Here is a 13,288-nt window from a genome sequence, read left to right as displayed (position 1 = left end):
TGGCAGAAGGAGATTTAATGGAATCTCTATGGTCTCTATATGAGCCTCAGATTCCTGTGGATCCTTAATAGGAAACTCCTTCTTGCTTGAGGGACGTCCCAGGAGGTCTTTCTCACTAGGATTTTCATCCTCCTCCTCCCTTATGCATTCGGCTATATTGATTATATCAATGGCCTTGCACTCTCCTTTTGGATTATCTTCTGTATTGCTTGGGAGAATACTGGAAGGAGTTTCAATGACTTTCTTACTCAGCTAGCCCACTTGTGCCTCCAGATTTCTAATGGAGGATCTTGTTTCACTCATGAAACTGAAAGTGGCCTTTGACAGATCAGAGACTAGATTGGCTAAATTAGAAGTGTTTTATTCAGAATTCTCTGTCTGTTACTGAGAAGATGATGGAAAAGGCTTGCTATTGCTCAGCCTGTTGCATCCACCATTGTTAAAGCCTTGTTGAGGCTTTTGTTGATCCTTCCATGAGAAATTTGGATGATTTCTCCATGATGAGTTATAGGTGTTTCCATAAGGTTCACCCATGTAATTAACCTCTGCCATGGCAGGGTTTTCAGGATCATAAGCTTCTTTAGAAGCTGCCTCTTTAGTACTGTTGGATGCATTTTTCCATCCATTCAGATTTTGAGAGATCATGTTGACTTGCTGAGTCAACATTTTGTTCTGAGCCAATATGGCATTCAGAGCATCAATTTCAAGAACTCCTTTCTTCTGAGGTATCCCATTATTCACGGAATTCCTCTCAGAAGTGTACATGAATTGGTTATTTGCAACCATGTCAACGAGTTCTTGAGCTTCTGCAGGTGTTTTCTTTAGGTGAATTGATCCACCTGCAGAATGGTCCAATGACATTTTCAAAAATTCAGATAGGCCATAATAGAATATATCTAATATGGTCCATTCTGAAAACATGTTAGATGGACATCTTTTGGTCAGCTGCTTGTATCTTTCCCAAGCTTCATAGAGGGATTCACCATCTTTTTGTTTGAAGGTTTGAACATCCACTCTCAGCTTGCTCAGCTTTTGAGGAGGAAAGAATTTATCCAAGAAGGCAGTGATTAGCTTATCCCAGGAGTCCAGGCTATCCTTGGGTTGTGAATCCAACCATATTCTAGCTCTATCTCTTACAGCAAAAGGGAAAAGCATGAGTCTGTAGACTTCAGGATCAACTCCATTCGTCTTTACAGTCTCACAGATCTGCAAGAACTTAGTTAAAAACTGATAAGGATCTTCAGATGGAAGTCCATAAAACTTGCAGTTTTGTTGCATTAAGGCAACTAGCTGAGGTTTTAGCTCAAAGTTGTTGGCTCCAGTGGCAGGAATGGAGATGCTTCTTCCATCAAATTTGGATGTTGGCTTTGTGAAGTCACCAAGCATTCTCCTTGCATTATTATTATTTTCGGCTGCCATCTCCTTCTCTTGCTCTAATATTTCTGAAAGGTTACCTTTAGATTGTTGTAACTTAGATTCTCTTAATTTTCTCTTCAGAGTCCTTTCAGATTCTGGATCAATTTCAAAAAGAGTGCCTTTTTCCTTGTTCCTGCTCATATGAAAGAGAAGAAAACAAGAAAGGAAGAGGAATCCTCTATGTCACAGTATAGAGATTCCTTTATGTTAGTAGAAGAAGAAAGGGGGGAGAGTGAAGAAGAGAAGTGTTATTATTTAAATAATTAAATAGAATAAGAGAGAAGAGATAGAAAATTCGAAAATAATTTAAAAAAAAAGGTTAGTAATTTTTGAAAATTAAAGATGAATTAAAATTAAAATTAAAATTTGAAACAATTAGTTAATTAAAAAGAATTTTTGAAAAAGGGGTGAGATATTTTCGAAAATTAGAGAGGAAAGAGTAGTTAGACGGTTTTGAAAAAGATAAGAAACAAACAAATTTGAAAAAATAAGAAGATAAGAGGTTAGATAAGATATTTTGAAATCAAATTTTGAAAAGGATAAAATTTTTGAAAAAGATAAGATAAAAGATGAAAAGATTTAATTTTTAAATTTAAAATTACTTACTTCACTAACAAGAAACTTCAAGATAAGATTCTAGAACTTAAAGATTGAACCTTTCTTAACAAGAAAGTAACAAACTTCAAATTTTTGAATCAATCACATTAATTGTTAGTGTAATTTTGAAAATATGATATAAAGATAAGAAAAAGATTTTGAAAATAATTTAAAAAAGATTTTTAAAAATTTTCGAAAAACAAAGATAAAATTGAAAAGATATGATTTTTGAAAAAGATTTTAAAAAGATAAGATTTTTTAAAATTGAAAATTTGCTTGACTTGTGAGAAACAAATAATTTTAAAAATTTTTGACCAAGTCAACTCAAAATTTTGAAAAATTTGGAGGGAAATAAGGAAAAGATATTTTTTTGATTTTTGAAATTTTAAAGATGAGAGAGAAAAACATAAAAATGACCCAAAATATGAAAATTTTTGATCAAACACATAATGCATGCAAGAACACTATGAATGTCAAGATGAACACCAAGAACACTTTGAAGATCATGATGAACATCAAGAACAAATTTTTGAAAAATTTTTGATGCAAAGAAAACATGCAAGACACCAAACTTAGAAATCTTTAATGCATGGATTCTAACAAACAAAAAATGCATATGAAAAACAACAAACAACACAAAACAAGAAATCATCAAGATCAAATAAGAGAACTTATCAAGAACAACTTGATGATCATGAAGAACACTATGAATGCATGAAATTTTCGAAAAATGCAAGAAATATTTTTTAAAGCATGCAATTGACACCAAACTTAAAAATTGACTCAAGACTCAAACAAGAACACAAAATATTTTTTATTTTTATGATTTTCTAATTTTTTTTGGATTTTTATTATTTTTTTCGAAAATATTTTTGGAAAAATGAAAAAGAAAAATTTTGAAAAAGTTTTTGAAAAGAAAATTACCTAATCTGAGCAACAAGATGAACCGTCAGTTGTCCATACTCGAAAAATCCCCAGCAACGGCGCCAAAAACTTGGTGGACGAAATTGTGATACAAGAGTCCCAGGCACTGTTAGAGAAGCTCACAACTCCGTTCAACTTAACCAGCAAGTGTACTGGGTCATCCAAGTAATACCTTATGTGAGTAAGGGTTGATCCCAAAGAGATTGTTGGTATGAAGCAAGCTATGGTCACCTCGTAAATCTCAGTTAAGCAGATTAAATGGTTATGGGTTTCAAAAATTAATAATAAATAGAAAATAAAAAGGGATAGAAATACTTATGTAAATCAATAGTGAGAATTTCGGATAGGCGTGTGGAGATGCTAGAATCCTTTCGAATCTCTACTTTCTTATTGATTTCATCCAATCCTTCTTACTCCTTTCCATGGCAAGCTGTATGTAGGGCATCACCATCATCAATGGCTACTTTTAATCCTCTCGGGAAAATGGTCCTATGCGCTGTCACTGCACGGCTAATCGTCTGGAGGCATCACCCTTGTTGATAGCTACATCCCATCCTCTCAGTGAAAATGGTCCAAATGCTCTGTCACAGCACGGCTAATCATCTGTCGGTTCTCAATCAGGTTGAAGTAGAATCCATTGATTCTTTTGCGTTTGTCATCACGCCCAGCCTTCAGGAGTTTGAAGCTCGTCACAGTCATTCAATACCGGAATCCTACTCGGAATACCACAGACAAGGTTAGACTTTCCGGATTCCCATGAATGCCGCCATCTATCTAGCTTATACCATGAAGATTCTGTTGGGAAATCTAAGAGATATGCGCCGGCCTAGAGTAGAACGGAAGTGGTTGTCAATCAAGCGCATTCATAGGTGAGAATGATGATGAGTGTCACGGATCATCACATTCATCAAAGTGTTGTGCAACGTATATCTTGGAATAAGAATAAAAGAGAATTGAATAGAAAGTAATAGTGATTGTATTGAAACTTGAGGTACAGCAGATCTCCACACCCTTAATCTATGGTGTGTAGAAACTCCACCGTTGAAAATACATAAGTGAAAGGTTCAGGCATGGCCGAATGGCCAGCCCCCATGGTCTAAGGACTATGCGCCCCCAGATGTTCCTCAGATCTAAAGTGATCTAAAGATGAAACGTGGTCAAAAGACGACTAATACACTAGTAAAAAGTCTTATTTATACTAAACTAGCTACTAGGGTTTACATGAGTAAGTAATTGATGCATAAATCCACTTTCGGGGCCCACTTGGTGTATGTTTGGGCTGAGCTTGATCTATCCACGAGCTGAGGCTTTTCTTGGAGTTGAACTCCAAGTTATAACATGTTTTGGGCGTTCAACTCCGGATCATGACGTGTTTCTGGCGTTTAACTCCAGACAGCAGCATGTACTTGGCGTTCAACGCCAAGTTACGTCGTCAATTTCCGAATAAAGTATGAACTATTATATATTTCTGGAAAGCTCTGAATGTCTACTTTCCAACGCTGTTGAGAGCGCGCCATTTGGAGTTCTGTAGCTCCAGAAAATCTATTTTGAGTGCACGGAGGTCAGATTCCAACAGCATCAGCAGTCCTTTTGTCAGCCTTTTTCAGAGTTTTGCTCAAGTCCCTCAATTTCAGCCATAAATTACCTGAAATTACGAAAAGAAACACACAAACTCATAGTAAAGTCCAGAAATGTGAATTTAACATAAAAACTAATGAAAACATCCCTAAAAGTAGCTTGAACTTACTAAAAACTACCTAAAAACAATGTCAAAAAGCGTATAAATTATCCGCTCATCACTTAGTAATTTGAAGTTTTCTTCACTTTAGCCTTTTTTTTAGAACCCAAAATGACGTTATTTTAGTTCTAGACTTGATGGTTTTTTACTATGGACCTAACCAAATTTGCGATCAACTCACGGTTCTACCAACCTATTCAAATTGGTTTTCAGAACCATGCTTATATATTTGATGTCAATCAATTCCAAAATGGTGATTAAAGATCGTCTCGCTTATAGTTAAAAAGATTTGGCTTCTCTAAAATTCTTAGTAAAGCAGAAACATGAAGGCTCCACTATTGTTGGAATCATTTAGTAAGTCTGTTACACACCAATGAAAATTATTAATGCAAGCAAAAGTGCTCAACACTTTCTTTTCTTATTTAATTAGATCATCCTCTAAACAATACTAGGTTCAAGGCTTGTTTAAACTTTGAATTTGAAAGCACATATCAGCAATCTATACTCTTGAGACCAACAAAACTCCTCTAAGAATGCCAACACAACCCCGTTAGACCAACCAAATCCAATCTGTATTTGCAACACAGTTACTAACCAATACATAGTCAGATTCACATGGCACAGATCATGAAAAAACGTTTGCAAAAAGCAACTTCAATTTGTGATTTTATAAGCTATATTAATTAGGACATACCTGGGGTGCATATTCACCACACCTCCATATTCTCCACACTTCTCCACGTCAAGATTTTTATGCATTACCCCCATTTTCTTGTAACTAACATAATTTCTTGTAACTGTTCGCATGCATGTTTGATTCTAAAATGTTTAGACTTGCTAATTTAAAATTATCAAGGGCTTAATACCATAATGATTAGGATAACCGATCATGCAGTTATATTCACTTGTTATTTTATGAAGATATCATATTAAGAATACCTTAGTAAAATGGCTCCATCCATAAACGAACAAAATTAAAAGCAATTACATTTTTATTCTGATACTTAGCTTCCCAAACATGAGCCACCTAAGAGTGTCGAAGAGATTAGTAATGCAGCAGAAGGCGATTGTTGAGCTAGTAATCGAGCCATTGCTTCTTGCTTGCACTCCAGAAAACGGAATTTATCGCCTTCTTGCTAGCATTAGAAAGTTCCATGAAGTGTTTTGCGGTGGTTCCGTCTCCAATAGCTTTTGCAAAGAAGGCAATATTAAGTTCCATCTAGATCATTATGCATCACAGAATTAATGAGGTTTTGGACTCAAAATTTAGGTCTCATTTTAGTCAATTGGTCTATGACATACCCCAAGCAGATATGCATTCAAATCAACATGTATTACAGATGTTGTTGCTAATGTACTGTAGTCGGGTGGGTCTTTGCATTAACACATGACATGGTTTCGTCAAAACATAAATATGTTGGTAAGAACTCAAAATAAGTTTTTTTTCCCTTTCTTTTTGCCAAAAATCTTAATTTTATGTAATATAGTACCTCATCTATCTTGTATTGAAATTCCATCCTGATTCAACAGATGAAGCTATATCATGGTAAAAATGTTGTTTTTCTGAAATATTTAAGAACTTGGAAACAGATTTCTTGTCCTGTGTCATGGAATTTGTTACCTAAAGTTACAAGTTTGAATGAAATATCACTGCGTCAATACCACAGTAGTTAACAAAGCGCACACACCATTGTGGACGACACTTGCCTGGGTATGTTTCACATTGTCTTATAGCGATTCAAGTTATGAGAATGTCCTTGAAAATCCACAATGGTCACTCTGTGTATATCTAAAAGATAAAATAAAAAGTAAAACTGTTACACTCATAAGGCTAAGAGGCATACACATAAAAGTATTCTATAAGCATAGTCGATAAATATAAGATGAAATCATAATACTTAAAAGGGGAGGCTAACTGTAAAATCATATTAAGGTTAGAGTTTTTAAGAGCAAGAATTATGATGACAAATTATTTTATTACATACAGTGTAATGATAAGAATGACATGATATGCAAGAAAAATTTAGCATAATAGGACACATGGTGGACTATCCTTTTGCAACTAATTAGTGAGGTTAACGCACGCAAAAGTGATAGCATATAATTCAATGAATGGTAACTTTAGGAGACAATAACGTAAAATTACCTTATTTAACTTATGATCCAAAATTTCATATATGTAATATCCAAAATGACATACTAATTATATCTAGAATTACCCATTTATTCTAGCCATAATTAAGAAATACAAAATAAAGTAAATTTGGGGTGCTTTGAGCTGAGTTTTTATTATCTACTACACATTTTTATTCAGCAAAAGCAAAAGGCATAATCCAAGTTTAAACTTAGACCAATCAACAAAAATTATGACAAATTTAGAAAGTACAACCATGTGGGTGCTTCTTTTGTGAAGCTATTTGTTCAAAAGATATTAATATGTCCTTACCTATTGTTTTGCTAGAGATAGATCTTTCTAGGAATGGGAAAAGTTGTTACCTCCTGTTAGTGTAGTACTGTTTAGCCTCATTGAACACAAATTCATATTTTTCTATTAATGAAACAAGATTCATTACAATAGCAGTAGCAATCTTATGCATTTTACTCACCGGCAAGCCCCTGCACTACTAAAAAATGAAAGCATTCTTATTCCTTATAATGCTCTGAAAAGAGAAAGAGAAATGGAAATAGAAGAAGAACTAACCGAATGACCCAATAAGAGTCCCAATAATAGACCTCACAAAAGCGTGAACCAGGAAAAATAACAGGGTTTGGCAGGGGAAGTAGAGTTGCAGCTGCGGGTTCTTTTCGACTTCCCAGGTTACCTTACAGCTCAAGTTCCTCCAAAGTGAATGAACCTTCAAAGCCCACGCCCTCACCTCTAGGTGCTTTACCTTTGTCAAAAACCTTTCTGGCTATGCAACGAAATAACATGGTTGCCAGTACACCAAATCATCCCCTGCGCCCTCAAAGTATCAGCACCTACACAGAAATCGCCCCATTGGAACTCAATCTTGGAAGATTTTGGAATGCTTGGTATGTCTCGAAGAGGGTGAACCTGAAGGGAAAGTCCAGGTAGGTTTTAGGATCAAAGTTGGAGTCCCTGGAGGTTTGGAGCGCAATTTCTTGGAGCCGTTTGAGGAAAGAAACAAGAAGAGTAGATTACGTGACAAGGACGGAACAAGAAGAAGAAGAAGAAGCCATATCAGACGAAGCTACAACAAAGGATAGTGAGAGTAAGAAGGTGCACAATAGTAGGGGGAGGTGTACTGCCATGTTGTTGGAGTCAACGCGAGATTGTTGACTCGTGAAATATGGTGAATGATGATTATATGAATATATATATATATATATATATACATGTTTGTGGATGAAAGAGACAAAAACTATGAGAGAGAGAGAGAGAGAGAGAGAGAGAGAGAGAGAGAGAGAGAGAGAGAGAGAGAGAGAGAGAGAGAGAGAGAGAGAGAGATGTTTGTGGATGAAAGAGACAAAAACTATGAGAGAGAGAGAGAGAGAGAGAGAGAGAGAGAGAGAGAGAGAGGTGATGCAAAGTGAGGAGGCCGACAACTTCAACGAAAAATGGTAGCTTTGAAATTTTGTGTAAAACCTAGGTAAATGATACATAATTAATTAATAATTAATAAATGAATTAAATGAGAGAAAAAAGGGTTAAGAATTTAACATTTATAATTCAAGAAAAATGTTGGTGAGAATCTAATAAAGAAAAATTGAGCATGAAAATACAATTATTTTAGGAAAAAAAGTGTATCGGTGTTAAAATTTATTGTACCGATTTAAATTTATCTGGTACTCCGAGTGAAAAACATTAAAACTTTGAAAATGATAAGGAAAAATAATTATATCATAACCCTGAGTACTTATCTTAAAGGTTTTAGCCCAAAGTTGGGCCAAAGGGCTAAGAACTAGAGTTGGACCACACTTGGGTGTAAACCCACATTATTTAAATTTACTCTTAACCCATTTCAACACCATTCCACCCATTTGAGAGAGAGAGAGAGGGGCAGATAGAAGAGAGAGAAACCCTAACTTCCATCACCTTCAAATTACCATAACTTTTGTTATGGAGCTCCGATTGACAAGCCATTTGTAGCCACATGAAGCTTATATCCTCCTCTCAATTCTATCTGATTATATTGGTGAGTAACTTGAACTTCTAACTCCATTTTTCATTTGAATCTGAATTCATGTTTTAAACTTGGGTATTGAGGATTTTTGGTGATTTTGATGGATCCTATACCTTGTGTTTTGGTGGTTTCCATCACTAAATTTAGTGAGTTAAGGTAAAGAAGTATAATCCCTTCATTATCCCTATTATGTATAAATTCCTAGCTTGAAAAACATGTAATGTTAGTTTAATTAGATTTGGGTAGAGTTGCTTGATGATTTTGGTGCAAGATGGATTGCTTAATTTGAGTTTTTGCAGAATTTGGAGTTAGGCTTGCTTTTGGAGCACTTGCTGGAGGCTCGGTGGTGTCAATTGAGGCTTAGTTCCATCTGAAGTGGAAATTCAAGTGTTGAAAAACCTCCATCATTAAGGTGTGGGTCTTAATTTTGGATAGGCACTGTGTAATACTATGTGAATGCCTAAATTAATTGCCCCTAGGATAGGATTAGATTAAAATTGGTTGTTGTTGTGATTAGTTGAATGGATGTATGTATGTGCTTGCTGATTCAATTATGTTAAATTATTGTGGGTTGAATGGTATGAATGATTATGATGGTGATTGATGTGGAAATTAGGTCAAAGGCCGTGATAGGGTTAGAAATCCTTTATATGATAAGTTCGGGTAAGTTTGATGGAGTGGAATAAGTGAATTTGCTGTGATTTGTGATTGTGATGGTAATATTGAATTTGGTATTTAATACGTGAAAGGTGTTTGATTTGGATAATTATTGAGATTGATGAGTGATTAATGAAAGGGTGTTGAAGGGATTGAATATGATTGAGTGTTGGCATTGAAATGGAGAAAAAGTGTTTTTGTTTCAAAAGGAATGATTTGAAGAAATGGTTAATTTTGAATATGTAGAATTTTGTGCAAAAACGGATTTTTAGCCAACTTCGACGAGCCATAACTTAGTGCTCGGAGCTTGGAATCGAGTGAAATTTATCTTAGATTAAAGATAGTGAAAAGATCTTTAAAATGGTTTAAGAATGAAGGAAAACAGAATTTTGAGAAGAAAGTTATGAGAGTTTGAAGATCAATATAAAAATGTAAATATGAGATTATGCAAAAAACTACAATTTATGGTATGTGTGCCTACGCACAGTATGGTGTGTGCACAAAGCACAAAACAGGCATGAATACTCATGCGTACACACGCCAAGGAATTTTTCAAGTTGTGCGTAAGCACAGGGCTCATGCGTACGCACAAGCTGGGAAGCCCTTCGGATTTGTGTATATGCACAAGGGTAGTGCGTACGCACAAGTCCTGTTTTCTGTTTTTGACTGTTTGGTTTTTCCGGCAAGCTGGTAAACTTCTGTAACCCCTACTTACCGTTCGAGAACTAGTTTTTAGACTCTAGAAAGAGTGATAGTATATTGAAGGCTAATTTGAAGTAATTCCCAGATAACCACTTGGTAAAATGGATGAAATCATTGGGAGATGGTAGTTTATCCCACCTACAGTGAGGACGGAGATTCCCACTCACATGAATGGGGGTTTATGGATTCAAAGCGATGAAATGGATAACTAATTGGGGATAATGAGTTAAATCACTTATGAATCTACTTAAGAACACTGATAATGATTGATTATGGCTAAATGGCTAGATTGCCAAAGTTTGGGTGATATCCCGCTTATGTATGATTGAATATCTATTTATGGCAAGGTCTAGGTGTTATCCTGCTTGCGTACTGATTTGTTTTTGCTTTGGCACCTTCACCGGCCAAAGACAGAGGCCTCATCCTACTTGTTCTGTGATTGCATTGTAGTTGTGGGGATAGAGATTTTATCCCGCTCGCGGTGAGGGTGGTGGTTTCATCTTGCTCACGAGTTAATAGAAGTGAACTAATTGGTAAAGAATTGGGATTAATAAATCTAATAACTTGTGAATTTGCTCAAAGATTATGAATATGATTGAATGCCAGGGTATGATGCAAGCACTGTAGCTTTGTCCTACTTGCTCCGAGTTAATATTTGAGGCACCTAGGTAAGATACAAGAGTTGTGGCTTTGTTACACTTGCTTCGGGTTAAGTGGTTAAACACCCGTCTGGGTAAGACGCAAGGGTGGTGTGTAACGACCCAACTTTTAGCACGTCATGACTAATGCTAGCTGTCAGGCGCTACTACATGGCTTTTCCTAGAGACTCTGGACCTTATATTATATATATACATATGATCCTGTAGCGCTAATCGAGATCACGTGTCAAAAATATAGATATAATGAAATAGGTGATAGATAAATAGATAATATATATATAAAGTATAAAAAATATAGAAAATATAGTAATATTATACATATATGCCTGAAGGCTCATTTAGTACATCATAATTCCCACAAGGTTACATCATTGCTTATTCATGAAAATATTTACAGACTCTATATTTATACTAACAGGCCTCGACTCACAAGAGTCACTCTAGTCTGGGACCTATTCTAACTTGTTTATATAGGTATTTACAAAAGCACCTAGCCCTCTAAAAGTCTATACAAAGAGAGGGCAAAGACAACTATTACTACTGCTACTATTATAACTACTGCTGGTCATCGATCCCTGGTAGCTGAAGAAACACGGAAGTACTGTGTGGAAGTAAGAGAAGTCGTTCTAGTTTTTCTTTAGGCTTTTAATGATGCTTTCACCACTAGTGTTATTACTTCTCTATTTTACCTTCATATTTTTTCTAAAAGACCTTCTTATTCTTTATTAAGTTAATTAATAATTTTTAATTTTAACTTTATTCCTAAAATTACTAACATGCTCCTAAATACTCTAGTTTTATCGTTTAACCATATTTAGAATCAAAATGTTACGGAGTTAATCCTAATATTTTTCTATGATGAAATTATCCATAATACTTTTAATTCATGCCAATTCTACCCTTAGGGACCTAAAAGATCATTTTATCCTTTATTAATTTATTTACTTATTCTAGTTACCAATTTTTACCATTTTACTTCTAACTTTTACTGAAACTTTTATTTAGACCCGAAACTTTATTATAATTATAATTTTGACTCAAATAATTTATATAAATACTATTTTACCCCTAACAATACTAAGTTCAGAATTTTATTTATTTTTCATTTAAATTACTTTTTTAACTCTCTTTTTACCCAAAAATGACCATAACACCCTTTTTACTTTTACACCTTTGATCTATAGGATTAAAATCAGTTTTCTAACTTCTTTTTAACCCTTATACATGTGACTTTCATGATCATTTAGTGGCTAAATTTTCATGGGTGTTGTTTTTTTTATTTTTATCCACTTTAGTGACTCTTAAGGCTTGAAACATAAACCCCAAGTGTTCCAAATAATTTTAGTGATTTCATACAATTTTTAGAGGGAAATAAGCTTCATATATCACTCAAATAACAGTCCAAAATAGAGAAGCATCATTGAATTTCCAAAATTAAGAATCAAGCACAAAATCACCACAAAATGGCTCATATGATCACCGAAAACAAGAACAAACATACTCTAACTAATCCAAACCCTTACCTCTTATGTAATTCAGTTATTAAACCTTTCACACACTACAAAACATGCGCACAAGGTCAGAAGCACAACTGATGATGGTGCAACTTCATTTTTGGCCGAAAGTGTCACAAAAACGTCGAAATTCAACCACTTCAAGAGGAGTTATCTATACATAGAGGAGAGTAAGGATTTATCATTGTTACTGTTTATTTTTAAAAGAAAAAGAAAAGGAGAAATATCAAGAGTTTACCTAGCCGAATTCGGTATAAACGCAAAGATTGGCAAAAACGGACAAGCGTTTGTGCTTGTATGGTTTGAGTCCTTAAAGAACATTTGCAGAATGGTGTATGAGTGGTGAGATAAGAGGCTGAAAATGCAGGTAGTGTGTGCAGAATTTTCTCTTTCTCTCTCAAGAATTTGGTCAAAAGTGTGTAAAAATGTGTAAAGTGTTTTGTGAATTTTGCGGTAAATGCTTCCTTAAAGAAAAAATCAAAGTCTTGCTGAATTTATGATGGTAAAAGGGGCTAAAATTTTCGTGGTTAAGGGCTGAGCTTCAACGAATAAGGGGCGTGGAAATGAGGAAGCTTGGTCAGCGCTTACATGTCGAGCTTATCCACAGTTAACGGTAATTAGTTACTCAAGGTTAAAAGCACAGCAGAGAGGGGGTGAAAGGCTGAGATAGTCTCGGCCCAGAGGCTGAGAAGGAGAGATAAGTTATTTGGGTGGCAAGTAAGAAGATTTGGGATCTCTAGGAGTCGTTTGCGGAATACTAGTCAGAAATTCAGTTCAGGTAACTTTTACCGTGTGGTAAAATAATTAATGGCTAAGATTTATTCTTAAAGAAATAAATCATGAATGAATGAGTAATATTAATCTTGGGAATAATTATCAAGATAAATATTATTTTTTTTACCACTGGTTTCGAAGTTTTTGGTTACAACAAATTTT

The 13,288-nt window shown here is 34.9% G+C and overlaps 1 long non-coding RNA gene across 5 annotated transcripts; it reads right to left on the bottom strand.

Moving 5' to 3' along the window:
• Nucleotides 1-3,890: 3,890 nt before the first annotated feature.
• LOC140183806 (uncharacterized) lies at nucleotides 3,891-8,177 on the bottom strand. Of its 5 annotated transcripts, none has more exons than XR_011879971.1 (4): nucleotides 7,377-7,904; nucleotides 6,383-6,464; nucleotides 5,664-5,894; nucleotides 3,891-4,582 (listed from the first exon to the last, which is right to left on the bottom strand). It is a non-coding gene; the product is annotated as an uncharacterized lncRNA (long non-coding RNA). The 5 variants fall into 5 exon arrangements; XR_011879973.1 differs by lacking the exon at nucleotides 3,891-4,582 and adding an exon at nucleotides 7,122-7,299 and having other exon boundaries at nucleotides 5,550-5,894; nucleotides 7,377-8,177; XR_011879970.1 differs by lacking the exon at nucleotides 3,891-4,582 and having other exon boundaries at nucleotides 5,550-5,894; nucleotides 6,166-6,464; nucleotides 7,377-8,049.
• Between the last annotated feature and the right edge of the window lie 5,111 nt (nucleotides 8,178-13,288).

The sequence above is a fragment of the Arachis hypogaea genome, chromosome 3 (genome assembly GCF_003086295.3).
Source record: "Arachis hypogaea cultivar Tifrunner chromosome 3, arahy.Tifrunner.gnm2.J5K5, whole genome shotgun sequence".
NCBI classification, from domain to species: domain Eukaryota; kingdom Viridiplantae; phylum Streptophyta; class Magnoliopsida; order Fabales; family Fabaceae; genus Arachis; species Arachis hypogaea.
This window is presented reverse-complemented; position numbering and strand designations above follow the sequence as displayed.